The following is a 20,777-nucleotide window of genomic DNA, read 5'->3' on the forward strand; positions in this document are numbered from 1 at the left end:
TAAGGACATCTTGAAGGCAGTCTTTTAACTGAGCAAGAGTGGCTTCTTGATCTTAGGACAAAGTGATGTTTTGCTTCTTCTCTGTCACTCACCAGACTCAGCTTTCCTTGCTTTCTGGGTTCCCACTGATCAAGGCTGCCTCTCTGGAAGGCTCTGTGTCAACTGCGTCTGGATTGCAACCAGCCCGCTCTCTTTTTTCTCCACAAGTCCTGTGTGAGCAGTGAACTTCTGCAAATCATTTAATGTCTTCACTGCTGAAGTGGTTTTTTACTGGTGCCCTGTGCGTGTCCCACTGCAGGCTGCCTGTAACAGCAGGCACTCAGCCACATCCTGTCAGTACAAGAAGGTCAAGGGATGCTAATGTGACATTTAACAGTGCACATTACTGAATGTGGCATTTTATTGGTGGAGGTCTCATGAAGAGGGCAGTTTAATGAGAATCAGGAAGTGAGCATGCAGTTATAATTTTAAAAACGAGTACACATCTATTTTTTCACGGATTTCAGTATGTCATTTCTTCGGTATGAATTAATTTGTAATAGCCATATAGATGAAGGGAAAAGAAAGTAAATAATACTCCAGCTTCTGCTGGAGACCACTGCCATTCTGAAATTTAGGACTAGTTTCATCTTGCAAAACGTGTTTTATGTTCTGTTTTCAGCTGTGGTTTAATATGTTGGTTAATATGGTTTGTAAGAGGGAATACGGTGGGTTGGTATGGTGGCTTTAGCTTTTAAAAGGGAGCCTGCTAGACTTGGGAGATATTTTTGTGTTTAAGAAGGAACGCAATATAGCATTACTGGAGACTACAAGACCATTGTCCCAGACTCTCCAGAGAGACTGTTGTGACAGGACAAGGGGAAATGGCTTCAGATTAAAAGAGTAGAGATTTAGATTGGATATAAGGAAGAAGTTTTTTACAGTAAGGGTGGTGAGGTGCTGGCACAGGTTGCCCAGAGTGGTGATGGATACTCTGTCCTTGGAAACACTTAAGGTCAGGCTGGACAGGGCTCTGAGCACCTGATGGTGTCCATGTCATCGCAAGGGAGTTGGACTAGATGGATTTCAATGGTTCCTTCCAAATGAAAAGGTTCTATGATTCTATGATAAGTGTTGAATTGACTTGAATTCTTGCAGTTGCCCATTTTCTTTTGTCCTTTTCTTATTCTGAGATAGAAGTGGAAGATTTCCGTGAATAAATGATCATTCATACATCACTTTCATGTCAAGATGACACATCTACAGAGAAAAAAAAAACAACAGGCTTTTCTGAATGACCCATGTAAATATGTCGCCTCATCTCTTGCCTTTGCTTTTCAGCACCTCACTGAGGAAGGCTGATTTGCTGAAGTGCCTCTGAAGCATGGCATTCATCAGACCACACCATCATAGCAGGCAGTTCAGCTACACTCCAGCATAGCACAGAGGCATGGAGTGGTAACTGGAAGAAAGACCGTAGCTGCTACATCATCAGAGGAGAAATCATCTCCCTCATTCCTTTAAAAGGATCTTACCGATCACAATCACAAGCAAAAACACCGGGAAGATGCCAATTAAAAACTGGATCCAATTTATTCAGCAGAAATGTTTTCAGAAAGGATTAGTGGAAAAGTGGAGAGGAAATGAGAAGCAACCTTGTCAAGGTCAGATGTAAAGCAGAAAGGCTTTGCTGGTTTCGTATCAGACTGTGGGGGAGAATGGCAGGCCCTAGCAAACGATATCACTTTCTAATCGGACTTGTGGCCCCCCAGACCACAGCCCACAATCAGGGAGGTAAAGTAGCTGTCAGACAAATATGCCTCATTAAAACGTTGGCATGTGACAGCAACATATCCATAGCTGGTGAGTTATTAGAGGATTTTGTTGACTTTGGGTGCATGGAGTTTTTATTTCTCTTAACATTTGGCAGCTGTGGGCATCTTCCAGCAGGTGACAGGAAGCGTATGCTGTCTGTTCAATGAACACAGAGTTTTCACTCAGCTCATGTGCTGTCATTCTAAAGAGAACCCTTAATCATGTGAGCTCAGCACTGAAATGAAGTGTGATGGAAAATGCTTTATTCTAGTGTTCCCAATTGCACTGCTGCTGCCATTTTAGCCATTAGTCCTGTAGAAGCTCCAAAAGCAGAAGCATGTGCCCACTTTCTTACTAATTTTAATCAGATGCTGAGTGCTTCTTGGAAGAAACTGAGAGCTGTGTGAACTCGAAAAAGCTGTTTGTATAGAGGGATGAAGGCAAAAACCCCAGCAACAAATTTTTGGTATTGAAGGATCGAAGGATAGAGAAACAGTCAATGGTTTGTGGAGACATGTGAAAGCTGGGAAAGAAGAGGACAGGAAGTTCTGTATTTTCACAGCAAATATAAGAAAGGGAAACAGAAAGTTGAAGAAACTTCCCACTGATCACAAGCTATTTAGGGAGCCACTCCATGCAGAGTTGCGAGAGTAGACCTGGCTCTAAAGGTACTGATCAACTTTTGGGGACTGATGATCTTTAGAAAGATACATTTGAGCTTCTCATGCTCGTAACTGAGCTTCTGTCTGTGCTCATACCTCTGTGCAATGAGCATGCAGAATGGCTAACTACGCATTGGCTGGGTTTAGATAGGTACTATTCAAGTGTAGCTCCAACCATCCCTCTAAAGTGTCTTTAATGATTCCTACATCTTTCACAGGCTTTTCTGAATGGAGTGAACTTCACGGTCTATGAGCTGAAAGGGATTTCCTTGTGGGAACTGGTATTAGTGTATAATTACTGTAATTGGTGCTGGCAGAAAAAATAATTAGGAAAGGGAAAGGTTAGCTTTGTGATCATTCTTTTTCACAATAAATAATGGATCCTATTCTCCTTAGAGAGTAAGTGGAGAAGAACTGGGAAGTATGAGTTTTACATTACTGAAAAGCTATAGTCACATGCATGGTAGGCAGAGGGAAACCTTTAGAGCATTAGAGGTTTAATAACCCATGTCTCAGTGTAGTGAAAAAAACAAAAACATAAACAAAACAAAACAAAATGAGGGGAGATAGATCCACTTAATAAATGAGATAAATCCACTTGATGGGTATCTCAGGAGGAAGAGATGCAGTGGACAAAGACCTTCTTAGTTATGCTGGAAATTGGTAAAGCTTATTTCCTCATTTATCCTCTGTTGTGCTACTGCCTAGTTGTAGTTTCACAAGTCACAGGAGGTTTCAAGCCCTGCACAAAACTAGCTTAAAAATAATAAAGTAGCTTAAAATAGTAAAATTGCCAATAATAGCATCTATTGATTATTATTTTTTTTTTTTTTCTGATCCATTGCATTGCAGACAAGTCATGTTTTCCAACTTCAGCTAGTGAGATGGAGGACCCATGTATACATTGCTCTCATACATAAAAGTGTAAACGGGAAGATTCTTTGTTGTTGCTTTAGTCCACTTGTTCAAACTGTGGGGAAAGGTACCAGGCCTCAATAATCATAGATTCATTGGATCATTAAGGTTGGAAGGGACTTATAAGATCACCAAGTTGAACCATCAGCCCACCCGCACCATTGCCTTCTGTGACACATCTACACATTTCTTGAACACCTCCAGGGACAGTGACACCGTCACTTTTCTGGGCAGCCCATTCCAATGTATTGCCACTATTTCTGAGGATAAATTTTTCCTGTTATCCAACCTGAACCTCTTCTGGTGCAACTTGAGGTCATTACATGTCATCTTAAAATAAATCAAAGATTAACAAGTGAAGGAATAACAAACAAAAGAAATAATAAGCAGGTACCAAAAAAAGACAACTAGTCAGTATTATCACAGTAGTACTATCTCAGGGTCTTGTTTGTCTTTGTCACAAGACTCAGTCCCGTTTTCTGGTGTGTTGACAATAACAGATACCTACAGTCTGCCAGGAGGACAGCTGCCTACAAACCGGCGCACTAACCAAACTGGAGCTCTGAGACTTTTTCATGTAAAGGGGCTCAGGTCACAGCACTGCCAGGATTTTTATGGTTTTACACCCATATGTGTTCCTGAGACAATAAATGGGGTGCTGGAATCATTTATCACCATTCAAAATCTCATGCCCTTGCTTATGCACAATATTGTATAATTCAACAGGAATTTGTTTACTTTCATAAGAATATACATTGGCAGTTAATTTCTTGATTGAAAAAAGAAGTGATTCAGAGATTAGTAACAGAAAAATTCACTTCTTTGGTTTCCCAGGGTATTTCCTTTCTTTTTCTGTTTAAACCCTCAACTGTAAAATCTATTTAAAATACAAAAGTCCTGCGGACACTGTAGAAACTTTAATGCCAGACAAATAGCTATTCATTCCAAGTAATGTGAAATAAATCCTTCTATTCTAAATTTGAGGCTGCTCAATTCTTTTCTTTTTCTTTCTTTCTTTCTTTTTTTTTTAGGAGGAGAGAGATCTAAAATTATTCATTAGATTTCAAAAGCGTGTTTCTCAGAAGTAAAAGAAGTTTGAGAGACTTTTCTTTTTACAGTACTTCAGGTTTGCCTCAATTATTATTAATGCCAATGTAATAAGCCTCCAGTTCTCAGGAAGAAAATGTCTTTGTCCTTAGCTAGTGCTGAATCCCGTTAAATAAAACCCTGTGCACATAAAGACATGTGGTAACGTTCAAGTATTAAAACATAGCAAACAGAAAGATTGAGGAAGGACAGGCTTCAGGTATCAGTATCAGAAACTGAATGTTTTCTTCAGAGTGAGCTTTGTTCTGAGCAGGCATTGACCAGCCCAAGTTTTACAGATGATCTGCAAGACTACTGCTGTGGAAGCTCTGTGTGCAGAGAGAGAGATACTGCAGAGAACTGCTCAGCACAGTGACTAACGATGTTCCTGCTAGCAGCCCTTCGAAGGACCACTGATGGAAGAATGCAATGACTGCACTACACAGATTCCACTTCCAGCTTGTTCAAGCTAATCTGCTCCACAGTGCACTGAAATGCATTGTTTGGAGGAACTGGAGAAGCCAGGTTGAGTTGCAAAGTGCAGTGTTGCCTAACCCTGTCCTGTTTGTAGGTATTGTGGAGGACTTAGCCAATTTCACCAATTTAGCTCTTCCACACTGAGTTAAGCAAGATCCAATGTCAGAAATTATAGTTTGCTTCAAAATTTCTGTTGACATCACCTGGTGCTCTTTTTCTGAAGCATGGAGTTTAACAAAGTGAGCTGAAACCATTTCCCAGGGCACATTTCACTCCCTAGGTTATATGGCCTAGGAAAAAAAATACAGTCTAAACAAAGTAAAATCCACAGGGCTGTCACTTGGCTTTATATTTTTGCCTAGATAGGAAAAAAATCTGGAAAATGAGTTGACACAATTTTATTATTTGATCTTTAACAGCTTGCTCTCCATATGGAAAAGCTTTAAAATTTAACTGGAAAATTTAACCCTTTTAAGAGCTTTAAATAGTTTAACAGAAAATGTACTTTGATCAGCGTTTTTATGCAGCAGATTTTACAAAAAAAAAAGAGTTGTTACTAAATTCCAAAATTTGGATCAGTGATTATTGTAAATAGCACAGCTATGTTGAAGTCAGCATAGATGCCTGGATTTACACCATGTAAGAGATATGAGTGGCCAGTGCGTACAATATTACACTGCCTTCAGCCTGGTCAAATGCTAATAGGTTTGTCCTAAATGCTGGCTTGCACTTTTCTAATTGTGGTCATGCATCTACAAGTCAGTCTTTGCACAGAGCTTCTTTTTTATCCTTGCTTCCAAAAGAAATACAACTTCTGCAGTTCAACTGTCTGTTCTGGAAAGGGGATTAAAAGGGGAAGGCTGGCATACAACATGCTAGCTTGGATTCTGGTTTCATCACACAGTCTCAGCAAAGCTGGCAGCTGGCTGCAGAAATGCCCAGCAGTGGTGGAACGGGGCATTGCTGGAGGGTGTTTGGCAGCAGGTGGAACAGGTTTGCTCTGGTAGTGAACAAGGCTTGTTTCTGTCCAATACAGATGCCACATCCTCACACAGCTCATTTCTGAAGTCAGGGCAGGACCAAGCTAGATAAACATGATTCAAATAGAATCATAGAATAGTAGAATCATTAAGGTTAGAGTAGACCACCAAGATTTTCCAGTCAACGCCTTACCAAAATGCTCACTAAAACTGATTGGAAGTTCCATGGTTTAACCTGCAAGGCACAGCCTTCTACTGTGAAAGAAATGGAGAAAAAATTTGGAACAAGAGGAAACCTTTGGCTATCTTTCAAATTAGGATGAAATCCATGCGTGAATGACTTCTGAGCCTTCCCAGCTTTTGTTAGTTTACACTCATCTGCTTTGAATGCTATATTTCCTTAAATGTTTTCAAGCTATTATATCATTCTCCATTTGTGCTTTACTCCAGACACTCCTAAATCTGTTCTGACCAAGCCAAGTATATATGTCCAAAGTAAACATGCTTTTAAGACGGAATATGGCTGTGCTCCTAGTTAGGTTCACACACAAGCAGTCCATGTGAGTTTAGTTCTTTTTCAAAATTTAGTGCCTTTAATGACCCTGCACAATTAAGGCCAAGAAAAGAGATACCTCTGGACTCACAGGTCTGTCTTGTGCTCTGTGTGCCGCTTTCAACGGGTCGCTACACCTCTGTTGAGTTCCATTTCCAAACACCAAAATATCTGCTACTTAACATGCCTGACACTAGCAACATGAAATTTGTTGCCTTTTTTTTTCAGGCATCTAGAAGCAGAACTGTGCTGGGCGAAGGTTAGGAGTGCATGGACATGTTTTGGCTGAGAAAATACAAGGAAAGAGGACAGCCAGCAGTGGAAAAGAACTGGGAGAACAGTAAAACTGAGCGAACAAATCATTGTGAAGAGCAAGAAAAGTAAATGTTGAAAAAGCAAGAAAAATGGAATGATGAAAGAATTTGTTCACTTTGTGAGGCAGTTTATTGAAAACATAAATTGAATTCAGATGAGGATAAAATCCTTTTTTTACTTCCAAGTATAATTTTTACTGACATGTAAAGCCTTATTAATTATGTAAGATGATGTAGAAAACACCAAAGTTATTTGTGCAATTACTAACAGTAGAAGTATTTTCTCACTGTTTTCTCACTATTAATATTAAATTTTATTAGTTTAGTGTAATAAAAGAGAGACTGGTTTTAGGGAAGCTGCAGTACAATTTCTGATTATATCTGAATATTAACCAAGTCCAGCTATGCTAGTGATTAGGAGACTGACTGGTGCATAAAGCAGAAAGTGGTAATACATTTGCATGAAATATTGATCCTGAGTTTTTACTGCCTGCCTCATTACATGTTTCAAACAGAAGTTTTCTCGCATTGTTAGGATGCATTTAGTTATTTTTCCCTCTTAGATTCAAGTCATGAGCCCTCAGCACTATCTGCTCCTGCTCTCCTTATCCTTGCCCAATTAGATCTGAAAGCATCCAGTTGTGTGGAGCCCAGTGGTATAAACCTAAACATACATTCTACTCTTCTTGTTTTCCACTGCAACCCACCAACCCACTCCCTTACTCCCTTATTTTTTTTGTTGTTTTTCTTTCTTTTTTTTTCGGTCTTTTGAGAGTTAGGAGCACCATCCAGACTGCAGGCTTTTTTCATTCAGCACCATCACGTTGACAACTGGACAGGGTGGATTACTGGATTACACCACTGATTGGCAGAAGGGTAAGTTAAAATTGAAATGGTTATTTCAGGAGTGAGTGGAAAGACTTTAAAGCTGTTTTTTAAAGGTAGAGATATATGTAGGTTGCTCTGAATGTAATGCCTGCTATTTAATTCCATGGAAACTACACAGAGAGCACAATATCACTACTTGAGCCAATTCTCAGCTATTCTTCAACAGTCACCATCATTAGCTCTGCATTTTCACCAGCAATAAACAGGAGCTGCATGCCACATTCATAACAATCTGCACCAATGGTGGTGACCACTGTCACCATTGCTGCTGTTGAAATACACCACTGTGCTCACATCCTGTGGTTGGTCTCCATTAGCATTTGGTAAGTGTCGATCAGTGTCAACAGGTGTAATTTTGCCTGCATGGAGGAATTCAGTGGCACACCTTTGCTTCATTTAAAGGCTGTCGACATAGTTTACCTAGACTTCAGCAAAGCCTCTGACACTGTCTCCCATGGTATTCTCCTGTGGAAGCTGGCAGCCCATGACTTGGATGGGCACGCTCTTGGCTGGGTAAGGAACTGGTTGGAGGGCTGGGCCCAGAGAGTGGTGGTGAATGGAGCTGAATCCATCTGGTGACCAGTCATGAGTGGTGTTCCCAAGGGGTTGGTACTGGGGCCCATCCTGCATAATATCTTTACTGAAAATCTGGATGGGGGGCATTGAGTGCACCCTCAGTAAGTTTGCAGATGACACCAAGTTGGGAGGAAGTGTCAATCTGCTTAGGAGTAGGAAGAGCCTTCAGAGGAATCTGGACAGGATTGGAGGGATCTGGATCGCCAAGCTGAGGCCAAAGGGATGAAGTTCAACAGGACCACTAAGTCCTGCACTTTGATCACAACAGCTTTAAGCTACACTGCAGTCTTTGGTCATCGTGTCTGAAAAGGTTCATGGAGGAGAATGTTCCGAGGATGTTCTGCCTCTGACATCATGGGCCAAAATCATAATATGAGGCATTACTTTTGGAGCAGTCCTTGTACTTAATCTGAACTATACCTTTGCTTTTGTTCTTGGTAATGTCCTACAGATCCAAAAAGTTCAGTAATTGTTTTTTAAGGAAATCTTCTATATAAGAGTTGATTAAAAACCTGATGGGAATATTTCCTTGACCTTAAAGCGATCTTTTTATTGACCACAGATGACGTCTCATACTCACATGGTTCATGAGCTTTTCAACTTTGCTGAAGTCCTTGTTCTCTATTACACATTTAGTACGGATGCACTTTGCTAAATGAGCAAATCCACAGAAGCTTCCTATCTGACAGAGAAGTGGGAGAACTGCCAGCACAAAGACAGATGGCAGTTCTAACGACCTTCACATTCAGTTCTCTTAGGAGCCTTTCCTTGCTAGTCTTTCCGGAGGAAATCTTACACCACCCACTAATTACATCTGCGCAGTAATTGGCATTGAACTGTTCAAAGAAATAATGCAAATTCTACAGCTAAAATCTTACGTTGATTTCCAGATGCTTTTAATCTTTGTACAGCATCACAGCATTAGTTTTGGGTAAGATACCTACCAAGTGAGAGGAAAGGAGAGATGGAGAAGAAAGAGGAAAACAAAGGCCTTCCTTACTTGCTTATCTTTGGGATTACCCTAACAATGTTATCAGGTCAGTTGTGTTATCTTAGAGATTATCTTTGTGGTTGGTCATAAAAAAAACAACACACTTGGGATAATAAATAAATAAGTAAGTAAGTAAGTAAGTAAGTAAGTAAGTGGAACTTGGGTTCCACTTATTTATTTTACATTTTGAAAATATCACAGTCATGAGATAAGTGAGGTGCCAGATCTTTTCCATAGTAAAGCAGATTTAAAGTGCAGAGAGCACTTGTGCTGACCCACTCTTTCATGTAGAAAGAGAGTTCATGTTGGTGTAACACAAGATAAAAGAACATGAAACCCTTTTACATATGAAAAACAGGTAAAATTAGAGTGAATATTGCTGTATTGTCCTTCACATGCACATCTTCTCATCCAGCCCCAGTTGGAGTCTGATGAACAAGCGAGAGCATTTGAGACCTTCTGGGTTTGTCAGGTCAAAATCAACCAACTGTGAGACTATGCAAGTGAGAATCTACTTACGTGACTGAACCCTGGAAATGGACTACTTACGACACACCCTCACAGTTTCAGTGAAACAAAGTGTAAAGCAGAATACAGAACAAATTAAGGGATAAGTCAGAAGTCTGGACTCTGCTAAGGGTATGGTTTCTCCAGTGCAGGGTTTACTCATAGAGTCACAGAATGGTTGGGTTAGAGAGGACTTCAAAGCCCAGCCAGCTCCAAACCCCTGCTGTGGGCTGTTGCCACCAACTAGGTCAGGCTGCCCAGCCAAGCTGGCCATGAGCACCTCCAGGGATGCGGTACCCACCTCCCCAGCACGCTCACCTTTGCACTGTAGTACAAGGCTTACCTGTAGGCATCCTAATGTGAAGTATTCAGTGCTGGTCTTTCAGACCTATTGAGAGATTTATAATTAAGAATTGGTTAGATTTCTGCTTCCCTGGGCTTCATAGTGCCAGAAGAAGAGAATAATGCACCAGCTGTGAAAGGTGAAAAGGGACCAGCTGTCACCAGAGCTTCCACATTAAGGAAGTAATTTTCTGAGCTGCGAGGGGCATCATTCCTGTTGTGTTCCTGAGGCCTGTTTCATGAAAGCTTACACCTCCTGACACTCCCCAGCTATAGGCTCTGGAAAATGTGTGGCATTACAGAGTGAAAAAAGTCATCTGAGCTACATGAGTAACACTCTCAAAAAGATGTGTGTGTGTGTATGTGTGCGTGCATGCAAGGAGGGAGAGAAACTCGGAGATCAGACTATGATTTATTAGAAAGACTTTGAAAAATCTTCATCCATATATGCTACCATATACTTTTCTATATATCATCTTGTCTGTATTATGGTTTTATATCGCAGCAAGTTGGATTTTCTCCTAGGTTAGATTTATATCTGCAGTTGAGCTCAAAAATTCACTGCAGAGGGATTGGATAATGTCTGTATTCTGTTTAAGCATCATCTATTCTCTGGAACTGAACTGAATATCAACTTTGTATGTGACTTAACACAGACTCTGCACAAAGCTATGTTTTTAACTGTGCAGGAAAACTAGTGCACTTTAGAAACAAATACCTAGACAAGAAAGAAATAATCTAGGCTTAGGATAAAGGAAAACTGATCCAGAAACTGATTTTCCTGGGAGAAGTGCCAGCCATATTAATTTACTAATGTACATCTTTTGCACAGAGAAGGGAAATGGTAAAGCTGTCAGAGAGGGTCCTAAAAAACTCAGCGTGTTTTCTCTCTGTATGTATGTTATCAGTGTCTTTCATTTAAGCAGTGGAAAGAAACAGACATGCACATCTTTTCAGTCCATACAGTGACGAAAATGGGTTACGGTCTTTCTTGATATTGCAAAGGTAACCAAAATTAGAATTTTCCTCTCTTCAAACACCAAGTGTTGCAAAACTACTGCCAAAAATTCCAGATGTTCCAGTCCCTCCCTCACCCACCTCAGTGAAACATGACATGTAAACAATGCAGTGCACTCTCTGCAGGAATAAAATGCGTGAGGAAAGCCCAAGTGTGTGGCTGAAGAGTTGTCAGAGGGCAAGAGGGATCGATGGGGACAGCCTACCTGAAGTATTCACTCATATTCTCGTTTCTTCCCCTCCATCTGCCAATTTGTATTTCATAACATGATGAGTTACAGAAGATTGTGAACCAGCATGGCGTGGCCTTATCTCATACCTCATCTCATACATACAAGGCTGTATGCCTAATTCCCCAAGTGCAGCATGGGTCATAACCTGTTACTGTTTGGGTATAGTGGTGCCAGAACAGACATTTTTCTTGTCCAGATCCAGTAATATATCTCACAGCTTACTTTTTTTTTTAATTACTGAGTTAGTCTGTCTTCTCAGTTTACATTTTCCTGAGTACTGTCCGTTGCTCCATTGGCTACCAGATTGCTGAATTCTGCTGCAGTCATTCCCCCCATGACGATGTAGGAGAATAAAACACTGTGGCTGGGGAATTACTGTATATGAACAGTAGAGGGAAGAAATGATGCATGCTTTATGCAAAGCTGCCTATTGGCTCACATACAGTTGCTGTTTCTCCAGAACTTTCCCCTTGATATCCTTGCACTCACCTGAAAAAAAAAAAAGAAAGAAAGAAAAAAAAAAAAAAGTAAAAGAAGAAAGAGAAGAAGAAAAAAAGGCCAAAAACTCACTGAATTTTTCAGGATTCTTTCCTAGTGAACTCACCCTGACTCTAAGTGGAAAAGTGGTTGGGTGGGAAAACGAGTCTAAGTGTGGACTGGTCAGATGTGAGTGTTTGTCCTCACTTTGCTACAATGGCAGACCTAGGCCTGTTCTGTGTCTTCTCACAGCTAGGATATACTTTGAGGCAGTGGTGGAGAAACAGAGAAGGTGTAAGTGGCAGTACGTTTTTCCAGATGACTGCACACCCATTTGTCCACTTTGTCTGATATTCAGTGAGTGTTGCTAGGAAGAGATGTGGTGAAAGAATAGGAAAGTTTTCAAGAAAACACATCTTATGTCCAAACAGAGGTTGATAGTTTCTTAATATTCAATGTTTCCCCATTTTTATTTAATGGGTTAGGACCTTTCTTTGTCTATGATGCCAAACAATACTAATCTCTGAGAAAATGAGAAAAGACTGGGTTTCTTTTAAATAAGCTGTCATTTAGTCAAATTACTGACCCTTTTAGGGGCAGTAACTCAGTTGCAGACCTTAAGAAAAGTTCACAATGTCTGTGTTTGGTCATGTCTCACCAGATGCTCAGATCTAATTCCAGCTCTCCGCAGATATAAACTTCATGAAATGCAGTCATGTCTTGATGAAGTACAGCTTGATTTCATTTTGAAACATGATCTTGGGTTTTTGGAATAGCAAACGAGGTCCTCATGACGTCTATCACAGTCCTCACAATTTTTAATATGTTTCTGAAAGTCTCATCTATTAGATCCAGCAGATCTTCATTGATGCCCCCCACAAGTATTTGAAATGTCTTACCTCTGGACAAAACCTTGAGCAATGAGACAAGCGTACCAAAGAGATTCAGAAAGCACTGAAACTATTTTTTAAACTGTTCATGATTATTTAAGCAAATTCCTTCACATCTTGGAATCCGTGACAGCTCATCCTCCATATCAACCAGAACCAGCATGGCTGTACAAGCTCACAGGAATAAGAAAGGAGGAAACCTAAATAGAAATGAGTGTGCCTTACCAACTCCGAGGAGTTCTGAGGGAGAAAAGCAGCTGTTTTTTCTTCACAGAGAGTAGAATTTTGCCACTGGGCTTTCTGGAGGAACAGAGTAAAGGAATAAGAGTGAAGGAGCTTGTGGGGAGAGGAACGTGGTTCTTCATCACCTTCAAAGCAAAATTATCTGTAGATAATATGTTTGTGCAGTAGCCTATATGTGCGGTTGAATCTAGGAAGCAAGTACAAATGCAGTTCCCCTTCTCAAAGGAGAACATGAATATTTCAGCCTACACAGTTATTCTGTAAGATACTTAAAGGGTAATGGAACAGCTTAGGACTGCTTGCTTGCATATTTTTTCTGTCTAAATTTGAAGATACAAATCTCAGTTGAGAAAACAAGATCTAAAAGAGCTTTCCAGAGCCTGAAAATAACATTATTTATGGATAAGAATGATTTAAATTGATCTGAGAGACGCATTTTTGAAGATTCTGGCCTAGAAATTAATTTCTGGGAAAGCTGGAAAAATAAAAAGTATCATGTCCCTCTTTATAAGTGATTTTGAAGTGGCTTAGGCCAAGATTTGAAATGCACTGTACAGACACAGAACTCTTCTCCAGGAAAGTTAAATAAACAAGACACTAAGTCAGCTGATGGCCAATGGAGAAGCAATTTGCTTGGGAATGGAATATATCAGAGGAGGAACTCTAGTGCCCTAACCACCTTATGTAAAAGAGAACGCTGACTGCCTTGATCTAAGGTCAGAATAATATGTTTTCATCTTCTTATATCACATTGTTGGAAAAGTCTAGGAACTGATGTTGATCATACTGAAACATCTTGGAGGATGCCAGTGAGAATCTATAAAATACGGCTGTTAAGAGAGAGCTATGCAAACAGCCATTTAGTCTGTAAAATGGAAGGAAAAGGGGAACAGGGTATCTCTTGGAGTATGAAAGCCTGATACAGAAAAGGTGGGAATTACCTGTAGTTTTTTTCTACTACAGGTTCAGCATCAGAAAGGACATTCTTTTATTAGGGATTGAGAGAGGGTTTATGGACTATTGAACTGGAAGTCATGCAATCTCAACCAACTGGAAATACATAAATACCAGAGAGGACGTAGAGGAAACCACTGAGCTTCCTTTGAGGTGAACAGATTAGATGTTCACTGAGAATCTTCTTATCTCCTATGTACTGAAGCATCTAGTTAAGAGCAGTTTTGCCTGCGACATTTTAAGGCCTATTGAAATTCCTGAATAGAATATGATGTACAGAAACATGGTAGTAATTTTTGCAATCTGTACTGGGTGTACATAATATTATAATAGAAGAATTGTAGAATCACTGAATGGTTTGGGTTGGAAGGGACCTTTAAGATCGTCTAGTTCCAACTCCCCTGCTACAGGCAGGGACACCTCCCACTAGATCAGGTTGCTCACAGCCCCACCTATATATATGATCAGGAAATGAGAAAGTGAACTCTTCTAGTGACAACCAAAGAGATTATCTCCTCCTTTTCCCCTGCTGCCTGACTGTGGAAGACAGTATCACATCTCACAGTAGTTAAAGGGAAATAAAGAGTGTAGAGAGGCTGCAGCATTATCTGTAGGCACAAAAGCAGGAATTACTTGGTGCTCAGCTTATGCGGGCGTCCAATTTATCTCTCTGTTTCATCCTTTAGAAAGTCAGTTGTCAGCAGGGCAGCAAGTAGATCCAGGAAAGTCTCGCAGAGCAATAAAGTCTCCTAGCAGCATAGGATATTCTGTTGCTTGTTGCCAATGCATTTACTGTTGGGTAATTTTTTCCTTTTTGTATAGAAAGACAGCGGACTGCCTCCCTTTCACTACTGCTACTTTTATTCCCCCTCCAAAGACATCCAGTGGCTGACACATGGCTTCATGAGTCAACAAAAGCTTGCCAGTGGTTCAGGCCCATTCATAATAACCAGTGTCTTCTGGTCTTCTCCCCAGTTATATCTTTTGGTCTCTGACCATCTCATTTATTTCAGGCAGACTTTCTTGTCTGCACAGAACGGGGGGAATTTCAAAGGGTTCCCTTCCTCTTCCAGTGGGGACAGTCAGAAGAACAAGATTATCTTTCCAGAGTCTGTTATCAAAGAGTTCCAGTACTCCTCATTTCCTCTTTTCTGTGCCTGTGTGACAGCCCATCCCTTCAACTCCTCAAGTTGCGTAGGACTGAAGACATACTGCTTCATCTCACATTCCATCATGTCTTCTTTAACCCAAGTGTCATATACACAAGGGACAGTCAACAGTGAAGAAGAGGTAAGCAAGGGAAAACAGTGCTTGCTAAGGGCTTCTGTGCTATTCTGAATACAGATACGGTTTATTTCTTAGCTGTAGAATGTGCTCATTAAAGCAGATTCATTATTCCTTGCAGACAGCTACTTTGCCTCCCTGTTCCATTTGCTGTAGAGGGCTGACACTGATTCATGATTTAAAGGTTTGCTTCATTTATCGTAAGAAGAACAAACAGATAAAACCTAATTTTATTCCTTGAAAGACCTAATTTTATTCCTTGCATTCACAGATAATGAAATTGCACCCATACCTCCAGATGTAGGAGTCTTCATGATGAAAAAAGGACATTTCATTGTGTAGATGTACTGAACAGCAAGGTATTGTGCTAAGTAGAGGGAATGTTGCTGCAGGTGTTTAGAACAAAGAACAAATAGAACTTTGCACTCCGTGTTGTGTGGACAAAAGCTGGTGAAATAGTATACCATTAGGGAGAGATTTTCCTGCTTTGATTCATTAATTTCCCTTTAAAGCGCTTCATTTCCCTTTCCAATCGTCTGTCAGTCATTTTTTTGCTATAACACCCCTTGAAGTGTGGAAGTACTTCAGCTTCAGGTCTGGCTCTTGCCCTCTCTTCTGCTCTGTCTGTGACCTTACGACTTCAACGCTATTTTCTTTCCTGAGTCAGGAAGAAGGGGGCAGCTGGCTAGGACCTTGCACTCATCACTGTTTTTCCAACTACAATATGTTTGCTTTTCTTTTCCAGCTGCAGTTTTGTCTTGCCTCCTTCAGTCACTCATTCTTTGGCATGTATGTCATGGGCTCAATTCTTTACTTAATTAGCATGTGTACAACTGCTGGCTTCAGAGGGGTTTACAATTTTAATGCAGAAGGAAGCTTGACTCTGTTCTTGTCCTGAGGACACACGTTCCACCAACCTCAGTGGGAAGAAGTTGCCACAGGTCACAAAAACCATTTAGAAATGTAAGAAGTTTGCTGATGTCATGTAAAATTTGTTTAAAAGAAGGAAAAAATGGACTGAAAAAAATCTGTTAGCGTGGCTGCTGGAAAAATGAGGGGAGGCGGAGAGAACAGCTGCAACCCTGATCTTTTGCACTGCAAGCAGACTGTGACAGTGTCATTCTTCTAGCATGCTTTTTGCTGTGTATTTCTCCTTATCTTCTTGAGGCTGGACTTAGACTCCTGTCTGGAAAGATGGCAATTAGGCCAGATGATATCTTGATGTGATACTTGGACAACACCAAGCCTTTCTGAAAAAAAGCCTTTCTGGCATGTGTTGGATTTAATTTCTTTACTAGCTACTCTGCTTCAAAGGTGGGTGGGATATGTGAAAAGGACAGTGCCATTCATGAATTTCCATCTGCAGGTCGTTGTGCTAATCAAGCAGAATTTCTTCACCAAAAGGAACACAGAAAAGGGTCTTACAATGTCCAGGAACACGCTGCATTTTCAGATAGCTCTCCATCACGGACAGTTGTTTTCAAACACAAGCACTTAAATTCCCATAGAGCTCCATCCTGCAAGTTGCTGTGCACTCTGACCCCAGTCCAGTAAAGCACTTAAACACATGCCTAACTCAGACATGTTGATCTTACTGTGTTTCCTCGCATGCTTAATATGAAGCACATGCTTAATAGCTTTGCTGGAGCAGGATCAGGATGCTTTGCAGCTTGCACAATGGGACCCATCACTCACACAGATAATCATAAAGGTTTGAAAGCCTTCATAAATTAGCAACCAGTGATTTACTGTAACAGCTAATAGCTATTGTTTCTCTTGAAACCAACAAAAAGAAATCCATTTTGAAGAGAGTTCTCTTTGTAAGGTCACTTTTTGGCTCCGGTTTGTCAAAGCATTCACTGTGAACTTCAGCCTAGAAGAAGATAATGTTAGTCAGTGACACAGTGAGGCCAGGGCCTTAGCCTCTATGACAAATGGGATTGTTTTTCCAATGGGCTATGAGGTTGACCTGCCTCTGGGTAGCTTACTTTTGGACTGCTCTGGCAGTTTGGAATCCATTGCCCAGATGAGACTCCCAGCCATCTACAAGTTGTTTGCTTAAAGCTAGCAAGGAACTGCAGGGAACCTCACTGATTCTAACTGAGCTATTTATTCCAAAACTGCTGCTCTCCTGCATGTGCCCACACATGCTCATCTGCAGAACTAATCATCTTGTCACACCAGGTGCTTTCTACTTAACTAATGGAAAGAGATGTGTATGTCTAACTTGGATCAACATGTCTTAACGCTTTGGCCCTCGGGCCCATGTTCTGGACTGAACCTGCTGCTGCTGCTGCTCCTGTGGTTGCTCTTTTCCTTGGTTGGACACGTAGCTAAATAAAAAAAGACGGGTCAGAAAAGTCTCTCCTGGGTCACAGGGCAAAGTCAGCATAGGGGTTATTTAAGAGTATTTAAATCAAGCCCTGGACTTCATCCTGTTTTTGCATATAATCTAGACTATGTAACATGCATTTTGCCATACAGGTACAGCTTTGCCACATTTTTGCTGTTATTGAGCTACTCAGCCATCAGACTTTGTGTGATGTGCATTACCTGGAATTTTCCAAAGCTTATGTAGATCTTTTTCACTCCATCCTCAAACCTTTGGCTCATGACCAGAAATCCACATTGGCTAGACATGGATTAGTTCAGTAGAATTCTTGATGACTGTGACAGCTGGAGCGTACATGTTCTCAGCTCTTCATGTATGCATTTTTAAATAATTAGTGTATTTCATACATATACAATTTGTAGAGAACACACAGAGATAATTTTGGATCAGCAAATTTAGAAGTGGGAAGTTGCAACAAGTCCCCACTCCTGCTTTTAAAATGCATTTTGACAATTGAAATCTGCATGTCTTTTAGTTTTGTATTTATGCAAAAACCTCCTGTTTCATTTCTTTTTATCTTAAGAAGAACATTATTCTTCTTTTCATTTCATTTCTACCTGTTTTTCTACTTATTAGCCATTATTAGAAAGACTGCACCAGTCCTGCATGCTTTTTCTTACACTTCCAGTGATGAGAAGAGTTCTGTGAGGGAGGTTGCAACAGCTAGCAGCTGTGAAAGTGCCAGAGGGTGAATGCAGCCCTGAGCTGTATGCCACTGCCCACAGGCACCCCTGTATGGATAAGTTGTTGGTCCACCCCTACCTGTTTGTCAGGCTTACTGTAACCCTTGGAAGTGAGAGTTTCATCCAGTCACCATGTCATTGGTGGAGCTTGCTCAACTTCCAAAAAAACCTATTAGCCTTGACAAAAGGCTTGGAGAGACAAGTAATCTGCCTTTTCTCTGAAGCAATTTGTGTCAGCAAACAATCTTCCCTATAGGCAAAATCATTTCATAGAATCATAGAATGGCTTAGGTTGGAGAAGATATTAAAAATCTTCTAGTTCCAATGTCCCCACCATGGTCAAGGTTGCCAACAACCAGCCCAGTCTGCCCAGGGCCCAATCCAACCGGGCCTCAATGCCTCCAGTGATGGGGCATCCACAGTTTTTCTGGGCAGCCTGTTCCAGTGCTGCATGGACCTCCAAGTGAAGAGTTTCCTCCTAACATCTAATTCAAATCCCCTCCTCTACCCACTCCTCTCTTTTCCTTACTGTCTTTGGATGCAAGCTGTTGTAAATCCTACAAAGCTAAAAGGCCTTCACTGAAATACCCTTCCAATCCCGCTATAACTTCATTCTCAACAAACTCATTCATCAAAGAGACACAGTGGGAATGAAATACTGAACTAAAATTTTATGGGTTGAATTTTCTGTACATAAGTAACCAGTTTTAGATCTTCACCTTTGTGTGGTATAGTTACAGCTGATGATTGATAAAGTTGGGTTTTTTTGGTTGCCATTTTTAAGTTATTGTGATATTTTCTGCTTTTGAACTTACAAGAGGTTATGCTTGTTTGGTTTTGTTTTATTGATCTGCTTTGGCCTGGCTTAGTGAACAGGTTGGCATGCTTTCAAAGCCTCAAAACAGGTACTTGACATAAGTTGCTGTAATTTGCTCTTCTAGTTTGTCCTTATCTGCATAATTATTGATATTAGCTAGCCAACCTTTGGTGCTCACAAAACACTTTATTAATAACATAATGTAAAGTTGCATTTCATTCATACCCTTGAAGCTTTTCTGACATAATACTGGTGCAGATGACATATGCTAACAGAGCACACTGTGCTATTACCAGCTAATTAGAAAGATAGGGGTGTGGGGAAACTCAGGTCCTGGACACCAAACAGTAGAAAACAGTAGAAAACCAGCAGCCCTAATGAGCTAGTAAATTAGTGTGTCAATCAGGAGCAGCTTCCATAGAGCTTTCGGGAGGGGATGGTGGGCAGGCTGGGGGACTGTGTGCTCCCTGTGCCCGGCCCCCTGCCCAGAGCAGGGCAGGAAGTCATGAACACAGTTCCTGGAGACAGCATCTGGAAACAACATGTTTCAAAGGGTTTCACATCTCAAGCTAAAAAAAAAAAAAAGGCTGGGGGTGGGGTAGGCAGAAGCAACAGAGGGCTGTGATGGGGAAGGGCAACACAAGGAGAGATAAGAGATACTTTGCCTGTGGGATGCCCTTCTTGATGGTGAAGAAGAAAAACATGATTTTGGGGCACCCAACCAATTGTGATAAGCAAATGTGTTTGTTCAGGCCAATGGTGAGAAGACAAGTTCTGCAGGCTCGCAGCCTGGCCTTCCCTACTCTTTTCTGCCTCTCCTTGCTCTCACTTACCAGCCTGAAGGTGAGACTAACTGCACTGGGTGAGCAGAGCCAGCTGCTTGCTCCAGGACTTTGCCCAAGCCCACCGTGTGCAGTGCCATAGATGTTACAGTACTTACAGAGCTTTCATGTCATGTTTGCTAATGATTGTAGACAAATTCTGTTTCCGAATTTCCGAACTTGTTTCAGTGTCATTCTAATGTCAATTGGCATTATGTCTTCTGAAACTGTTATCCCACCTTAAGGTATGCATCATTATTTTTATGTTACATTTTGCTTTTTGAATTAGAAAATTGCTAAATCTAGAGTGTAAACACTGGCTTGATTACGAGCAAGAATGAACTCCATTTCTGAGGCTTCTAAAGAGACTGGTGAAGAAGGTGTGATTTCCATTTTACTGAAGAAAACTCCTGTTGAAGAAATATGTATCATTAGAAACAAATAGCTGCTTCCCTTTTTCTGTCTGTTGGAGCACAGAGCCTTGTTTATGTTGTGGTTATCTTAAGCCAGTGGATAAATATGGCAGTTGTTTCTTTTACCAGTCTGCTTCCTAGTTTGAGTGTTACCAGCTGATGGATTAAGATGATCTCTTGGTCTAAAAGACTTTCTTATAATAAAGATTTCTTCATTTTACCATTTCAATTTTCTTTTATACATTTTCATTCTCAGTTTTCTCCTTTTCTAGTTGCCATTAGATACCACACTTGGCATTTGCTCATAGCTTTAAAGAAAAAATGACAAGATACTGCCTAAGGTGCACCTTAAATCACAGTGAACTTCACAAAATTTCTTCATTCACTACAATATAATTGAAGGCTTAGTGATGCATCTTATTCATATTAATAACGTATTACATTGATAAAAACATTTCCAATTGTTTT

The sequence above is a fragment of the Lagopus muta genome, chromosome Z (genome assembly GCF_023343835.1).
Source record: "Lagopus muta isolate bLagMut1 chromosome Z, bLagMut1 primary, whole genome shotgun sequence".
Taxonomy (NCBI): domain Eukaryota; kingdom Metazoa; phylum Chordata; class Aves; order Galliformes; family Phasianidae; genus Lagopus; species Lagopus muta.